Source organism: Choristoneura fumiferana, chromosome 12 (assembly GCF_025370935.1).
Source record: "Choristoneura fumiferana chromosome 12, NRCan_CFum_1, whole genome shotgun sequence".
Taxonomy (NCBI): domain Eukaryota; kingdom Metazoa; phylum Arthropoda; class Insecta; order Lepidoptera; family Tortricidae; genus Choristoneura; species Choristoneura fumiferana.
In genome coordinates, this window is record NC_133483.1 from 13,776,212 (window position 1) to 13,781,871 (window position 5,660).

General features: G+C 40.2%; 1 pseudogene; it reads right to left on the reverse strand.

The window, feature by feature from the left end:
- Window positions 1-298: 298 nt before the first annotated feature.
- Window positions 299-5,658, reverse strand: LOC141433701 (myrosinase 1-like; annotated as a pseudogene).
- Window positions 5,659-5,660: the final 2 nt, after the last annotated feature.

Consider the following 5,660-nt stretch of genomic DNA (forward strand, 5'->3'; position numbering starts at 1 on the left):
AATACGAATAGCTCATAGTTAGTATAGCTCACAGCTAGCATAGCTCCAAATTAGAATTAAAAATAGCACAGCACTAAATTACTGCACCCTAAAGTTAAATGTTGCTTCAGACAAAGATAACCAGGGTGGCAGTCCCTGATTATCTTTGTCTAAAGCAACTTTTGTCACCCTTGTATTACTCATCATCATATCAGCCGTAGGCCGTCCACTGTTGGACATAGCCCTCGCCGTGAACCCTGGCCTTAACGAGGTCATCCGTCAATCTCTCCATACTGTGTATAGTACGTGTGATTCCAACTTACTCGGTCCCACCCATCCACTCCACATTATCCAAGAGACTCCAGTAGGTATACCCCAGGACATCAGTACCATCTTCGATGGCTAGCAATAAAGCCTTCAGATACTGCTGGATGTAGTCAGAACGGCTCGAGTCTTCCAGACCAGGGTCGGAAGACCAGCCGTTCTCTGTGATGATGATTGGAGGATAGTCGTAGTGTTTGTTGATGTATAAGCATACTTTGTAGAGCCCATAGGGGGCGCTCTGAAAGAAAAATAGACTATTGAAATACACCGTGCTTTCCTTGATTTCTAGAGATGGGCCACATGTGGTTTGAACCGAATGTGAACTTCGGGCAAACATTCGGTAAAAATAAAAAAATCGGAAGAATTTCAGGCCGAAATTCGTTTCAATAACCTGCCTCTAGTAAATTTTAAATACGAGTAAATAAATAAGAAGAGATTGTTGAATTTGATTGTTGAAAACATCCTTTCATAATTAAAAAATCCTTAATCAATGTTTAGTTAGTGAAAATTGTGAACCAGAAGCTTTTTTTTTTTCAATTCAATTTACGAATTGTTATCAAGATGTTTATTAAAAAAGTAGGTACTAAGTTCATTCATTTGTGTTGAATAGTAAGGGCATGTTTTATTGATAAGACAGACAGGGTCTTCTATTAATTTCAGTCAAATTGTACAAGTAGCTTTTTTTTCTAGTGCCGGATGTTCGGCATTTAAACCGAATAACGGCGAATGTCGTAGTTCGGCACAAGCTGCCGAAATTCGGTCAAACCGAATGTAAAACGAATTTTGACACATACCTATTGTTTTCTGTTAACTTTGAAAGACGACTTAGTTCATTGAAACTACCTTCTGCACGTCCGTCCTACGGGATGATAATGTTGAATAATAACAGCTAGTTAGGTATAACTATACCTTTAACCATAAAGACCTGGACTGAGCCCACTTCTCGCCGGTGGTCATGTCAACGCTGACGTCATCGGCGAAAGAGGGAGAGCGGTGATTCTTGGTAGAGGGAGACAGCAGGAATGTCGTGTAGTGGTTGAGGCCAAGGAAATCGGCTGAACCTTCGAAATAAACGTAGTACGTAATATTATAATTGTGCAAGTGACTGTTTTTTAAAACTTCTGGTTTTTGATAAATTTTGCAAAGTATTTGTACAATCCTACTAATATTATAAATGCAAAAGTTTGTGAGTATGTGCGTGTGTGTGTTTTTATGTTTGTTACTCCTTCACGCTAAAACGGCTGGACGGTTTTGGATGAAATGTAGGTAGCTGGAGATCTGGAATAGAATAACACATAGGCTAATTTTTATCCCGGTATTTTCTCAGGATCGGGAATAATCGGGATAAAATCTCAAAATAACACATCCCTTGGGCTTAGAGTAATGAAATTTGACATGGTTTTTGTTTTTAATGCAAAGTCAATGAAAACCACAATATTATTTTCAGGAATTCCCTCGTGACTTTTGTTACTTCTTCACGCTAGAATGTCTACGCGGATTTAGATGAAATATGGAATGTACTCTGGTACTCTACTTTTTTACCACGGGGTAGGGATAAAATCTCGAAATAATAACGGCTTGGCTTAGTCACGAAATTTGGCATATACAACTTTGTAGCAAATAAACGGAAGTATAGACAGCAGATACCCGTTAGCACTGCATACAGCATCCCTTTCAAACTCAACTGATTAGAAAGAGATAAAACAGCGTGTCAAGGACTACTGACTGGCACAATCAAAAACTAACCTTTGATAAGTTTTATTTCGTCCTGCGAAAAGGAGGGTAGTCTGGACTTGCTATACCCCTGCTCCTGGCTTCGTTTGGCAACACGGTCCTTCAGCCTTTTAGGAAAATCTCCGGTCTTGGACCAGATAGGGTTCATGAAGATGCCAAACTGAAAAAAAAAACACATTCACTACAATAATAACTTAACGCATTCACTTCCACAGGTGTCCGACGCACATTTGCATTCAAAATGTATGAATAATTATGACAGCGGCACTAGGCGAAGTTTCGGAAACGCATATATGTGACAATCCGTAGCAAAAGGATCCTTATGGCAGCCTGCCATAAGGACCCTTTCGCTACGGATTGTCACCATATGCATCAGTGGCAGTGAATGCGTTAACCAACTCATGCAACGTCAACAACTCATGCGTTTTGAGTCATGTCTTGTCTTTTTTACAAGCTTTTATTTAGTTTCAGCTGTCCCATTGTCTGTCTGTCTGTAGTCAAATATTGCAAGTTAAATTCAACCAACTTCCGGTAGTCAGATTGAGTTGAAATTTGACATACTTATGTATTGCGTGGCAATACAATAACTGCTAGTGATACCCTGGTAGTCCGACCAGGATCATCTCCGCAGGACGGAACTCTTCAACGGTTAATGGCATCGACTGGGAAATTTGGCATGTAAATGTAGTTTGGGTAACAATGCAAGTAAAGTCGACAAAAACTATTTCCATTGTTATTAATTGTGATGTTTTTATGGCGTTTAATAAATGTATCAAAAACGGTTTAACATCGGTAAATCGAATGAAAACCGGTTTTTCATGTAAAAACCGGCCAAGAGCGTGTCGGACACGCCCCCGAAATAGGGTTACGTAGCCATTAAGAAAAAATAAGTCATATTTTTTCTAAGGATTTCGTATTTTGTACGGAATATTCCAAGTTTAGGTATATTTTATACCTTAGGCTGCTATTTACTCTTAAACTACTAATAATTCTCAAGAAAACTTAACCGTTATAGTTTTCCTTGTAAGTTTGATATACTTACTACCATCCTGAATTTTTTTTAATTTTTCCACCAACGCTCGATTTGAATGAAAATTTGCACTTTTAAGTTGAATAATTTGCAAATTAATCACTGAATCGAAAAATCGTTTTAGCAACAACCCCCTAATGGTTTTAAGAGACCTATCCAACGATACCCCACACTACAAGATTGGATGAGAAAAAAAATCACCCCCACATTACGTCTATGGGAGGTACTCTAAAAATTTTTTTAAATTTTTGATTATACTATTTTGTCGGCATAGTTTACATATATATTTGTGCAAAATTACAGCTTTATAGCACTGATAGTACCTGAGCATAGCCGCGGACGGACAGACAGACAGACAGACAGACAGACATGGCGAAACTATAAGGGTTCCGGTTTTGCCATTTTGGCTGCAGAACCCTAAAAACCGCATTAAAATCAGTTCATCCGTTAGAGAGCTACGGTGCCATAGGGCCCGCGTTCGGGGAACCCTTTTCATCAGTCGAAAGTGCCCGCTGCGGGTACAGGAGATTTCCATAACACATATTATTCCGCCAGCGGGGAGGCACCTCACGCTGTATATCGACCGAGTTATCGACCAAGAAACTGAGCCTGTAAGTACTCACTCCAAATGCTCTGTAATTTTCCGCCGCCTCTGTATTTTCAGTACTGTTGGTAAAGGGATCCCCCCAGTTCGCAGATATGGATATACCCACGGAGCCTGAAGATTAAAGTTAAACGTTAAAAAATATAGTAGTCATTATGGTTGAGTGAGACAAATAATTTTTCATTTCTGATGCTCGGAAAGTTAGTATGCAGGATTTAGGCAACATAAAATTACTTTTTATGCTGCATATTCAAAGAGATTGAAAAACACTGCCCAAGATTGATGTTAAGAGTTCAACGGCTAATATCTGGTAGGTGAATCCCTAATTATTTTTAGCTTTTTGTAAAGTTGATCAAGTAAATGCTTTAGACATTATTATCATCAGAATAAAAACAATAAGGCTAATTGTCTCCTTGATATATAAGTGCCGTGAAATAGCAGTGCTTGCACTGTTGTGTTTCGGCGTGGAGAGTAAGACAGCCGGTGAAATTACTGGCACTTGAGGTATCCCATCTTAGGCCTCTAGGTTGGCAACGCATCTGCAATCCCCCTGGTTTTACAGGTGTCTATGGGCGGCGGTAATCTCTTACCATCAGGAGACCCACTTGCTCGTTTGCCATCCAGTCGAATAAAAAAAAAAGAAGTGAAAATAGCCTTTGATATTATAGGCTAGTGTTTTCCAAACTTTTTGAAAGACAAAACAAACACCCTCTCGGCTTGAAAAATATTTTTCATACCTCTCCTTCAGAAAAGTAACTTTTCCTCCCTGGCGAGAGGGAGCAAAGTGCAACTTTTCTGTTCAAGGCTTTCTAAGTGTTTTTTTTTTTTTTGAAGTTGATAATTGTAAAGGCACGCCATTTTCTATGCCGGTTGTTTTTTATAATAATATTTAGAATTATTTTTTTCAATGCTCGGTGTGAAAAGTTGTATGAGCCACTCGGAAGCAAAATTATTTTCATCTTGGGCGTTAATACTTGAATCCCTCATTACGCTCAGGATTCTACTTTAGAATCCATCGCTACGGTCAGGATTCTATTGTAGAATCCTTCGCTACATTCTGGATTCAATGTACGCCCTCGCCGTAAATACACCATTTTGCTCCCTTGTGACATAAATAACTATGGCAACACCCTGCGTACTTAACTTTACGTTGATAACAAACATTAAATTAATCATACACAAGAACTATGAGAGTATTTCATAGTTACATTGACTCTTCTTAAGGTGTATCCGCGAACCCCAGATCGAAAAAGTTATAGGCCACATATGGGTACTGCAGGCTGGGATGGCGACTCCATAGAGCGGTTAGTCGTGCAGGGTAAAGAGGGAACCAGGTCGCGCGGCAGATCACCTATGCGCTGGACTGGCCAAGTGAAGGCCGTTGAGGAAACGGCGTATCTGACTGAGCCAGACAGTCTGCCAACAGAAGGGTATGGCGGGCGGGAGTTCGTACGGAGAGCTCTATCCGCCTCTACCACCGCCGTGGACGCCTCAATGTGACCACGAGCGCTCTGCCAAGAGCGACACGACAAAGAAGAGGAAGGTACAGCTGACATTGAAGGTCCTAGGGTGATAAAGGAACGATATACTATCTGCAACATTGTCTTTATAATAAAACTAGTGTATTCAGTCAACACTTACCACCATACTTTTCTTGTACACCTTCTCATACAACCTATACACTTTAGCATGCGCAATCAAAATATTTTAGCACACAATAATCGACTATCCCTTTCACACTCTCCGGTGCGGGAGTCTCAAAGTACTCGTTGACACACACAGAATTCGGTTGGTTCACTGTTATCCAATATTTAACTTTCTTTGCGTATCTTTGGAACACTAATTTTGGCGTAATCCTCGAACCACTCTATAGAATGGGGGTTCGCCCACCCTCCTAAGTCCTGGAGGGATTGGGGCAAGTCGAAGTGGTAGAGAGTGACCATTGGCTGTATATTATGCTTAGTAGTTCATCGATTAGGTTGTCGTAGT